Here is a 2,849-nt window from a genome sequence, read left to right as displayed (position 1 = left end):
AATAAAAAAGCAAAGGCTAAAAGTTTTTTTGTTATAAGTTCAAGTCCTTCGTTGGTGAAAGTTAAAAATATTATTGTGAGAGAGATTTGTACAAAAGGAATATCATTTGTGTAACCCTGACGAATGGATGAGAAAATTAAAAACAAAAATACGTCACACAAGTTCAACTGTAAACAGCAGGAAGTTCAACTACTACAGCGGATGAATTTCAGATGAAAAACCTTTAAAATCGTCACGAGTATGAAAAAATGATCAACACGGGAAAGTTGCATGTTCACAGCAGCTTTCCACTGGTATATCACTTGCTCAATTCTGGTGAGTGTTTCGGTGAGTGGTTGGAGAGCTATGGGCAAAAAAAGCACGTGAAAAATAGAGTGAAGTTCAAGTAGACATGCCGAGAAGTTCAGGTTCTTTATGCGGTGCATTTTCGAAGAATCTGTTTTGCGATAAAGGCAAAACGAATGATCCCGCCGTTTTCGAAATTACTTGAAAACGGCTACGAATCAGAGGAAACCATCAACATGAAAAAGTTTTGCATTTTCCTTAGCTTTTCAACGGTATATTATTTGCCCCATTCTGATAAAGTTTGTAGAAATTACGGCGAAAATACGTTTTTAGCTATTTTCAGAATTGACTTAAAACAGTAAGGAATCGAGAGAAACAATTTATACATAAAAGTTCCGCATTTCCTCAAGCTTTCCAACGCCATATCATTTGCTGCATTCGGACATAAAAAAATTAGCTCGAAAATACGAACTCGGCGGAACTTGTACCGTTTTCTAAATTACTTTTAAACCGTTCAAAATTATAAAAAACTTTCAATATGAAAAAGTAGCGCATTTTCACAAGCTTTCCAACGCCATATCATTTTCCTCAATTGGATTAGCCGTTTAGAAATGACATCGAAAATACAAACTCGGTTGTTCGGTTTGTGAAATTTTATGATTTTCCAAATTACTCTTTAACCATAGGAAATTAGAGAAAACTTTCAACATGTGGCAGGAGCGGTTTTACAGCAGCTTTCCAACGCCATATTATTTTCCTCATTCTGATAAACGGTTTAGAAATGTGATCGAAAATACAATTCACGTTTTTTGTATGACGAAAAAACGGTTTTCAAAACTGCTCTTAAACCGCTTACGTTTTGCCAAAAATTTAACTTGGGTCATGATATTGGTGTCCATAGCTTTCCCACGGTATATCGCAAGCCCCATTTGGGCAATGTTGGCGGAAGTTCAACCTAGCACTACGAGAAGTTCAAGTCGAACAACTCAGACAGTAAAATTGCAAAAAATGCAATTTCATCACAACCTGAGAGGAAAATCCGCCAACGACCGAGATTCCTATTATAAATGGGCATTTAGGTGCTAAAACTGTTTCTAGATTACACTAACATCATATAGAACACAACTAACTGAAGGAAATATGCCCTAAAGGCAATAATAAAGTTATTATTTATTTCCTTATATCATGATAAATGTTTATTATTCATGCTAGAATTGTATTAACCGGAAACATAATACATGTGTGAATACATAGACAAAACAGAGTGTCACATGCTGAAATTGTATTAACCGGAAACATAATACATGTGTGAATACATAGACAAAACAGAGTGTCACATAGACAAAACAGAGTGTCACATAGACAAAATTGTTGTGAACGTGGAATGGATACTTCATGAATTATAGATACGTTGGAGACATATCACATGCTGAAAGAGCTCCAACTAGTAAGAAGGTAAATTCTGTTGAAGAAATTACTACGTTGAGTGATTAAATGGATGCTCTTATGAAAATGGTTTCTAGTAATAATTCTTATGTTGATCCTAATGGTGTGCCATTATCTACTTTGGTTGAGCAAAATAATGATGTCGTTGATGTGAATTTTGTCTCCCGAAATAATTTCAATTACAATGCTTATAGAGGCAATTTTAATCCTAGACCCTATCCCAGAAATTCCTCCAATAATTATAGTAATTCCTATGGAAATTATTATAATAATAATAGGATTCCTACTGATCTTGAGAATAATATAAAGAATTCATTAATTCTCAAAAGATTTTTAATGCTATGGTAGAAGAAAAATTGAGTAAAGTTGATGATATGGCTAGGAACATGGATAGAATTGCTCTGATGTGGAAAATCTCAAATCTAAAATTTTGCCACCTAACTTGATATTATTGAGTCTATTAAAGCTATCTATGTCTCCACTAATGAAAGTAAAGAAAGAACCGCTAGGTTGAGAGCTAAGCGAGAATTCCTAGAGAAGGCTATTCTGCCCGATTTCTACCGTAATCTTGATGAAGATATTAAAATGATTGATGTCTCACCCATAGTATCTTTATTTACTAATATACAAATTGATGACAAAGGCACTGGAGATGAGGCAACTTGAGCTATAAGGCGTCCCAATTGTTTGGAGGGTGATGATCTTAATGAAAAATGATAAAAGTGGGTTTGGAGAGGTCAAGACTTTAACTAGTGATGTGCCTACTGTTTTGGATTACAAGGGCTTTAATTATGATAGTTGTTATTTACTTGAGTGTATTTACTTGAGTGTATTTACTTGTTGCAATCCATGATAAATTCACCCAATGCTTATGAAAAAATAAAGCTTTTACTAAACATATTGTAGAAGCTATGATGAAAGCTTTTGAAGAAAAACTGGAGTTGGGGGTTTCAATACCTAGAAAATTGCATGATGAATGGGAACCTACTATTAAAGTAAAGATTAAATATTCTGAACATAATTATCTATGTGATTTGGGTGCTAGCGTTTCCACTATACCAAAATCTTTATGTGATGTGCTAGGCCTTGTTGATATGGATGAATATTCCCTTAATTTG

Source organism: Triticum dicoccoides, chromosome 4A (genome assembly GCF_002162155.2).
Source record: "Triticum dicoccoides isolate Atlit2015 ecotype Zavitan chromosome 4A, WEW_v2.0, whole genome shotgun sequence".
In the NCBI taxonomy this organism is placed as follows: Eukaryota; Viridiplantae; Streptophyta; class Magnoliopsida; order Poales; family Poaceae; genus Triticum; species Triticum dicoccoides.
The sequence above is the reverse complement of the archived record's forward strand: the minus strand, read 5'-3'. Positions refer to the sequence as shown.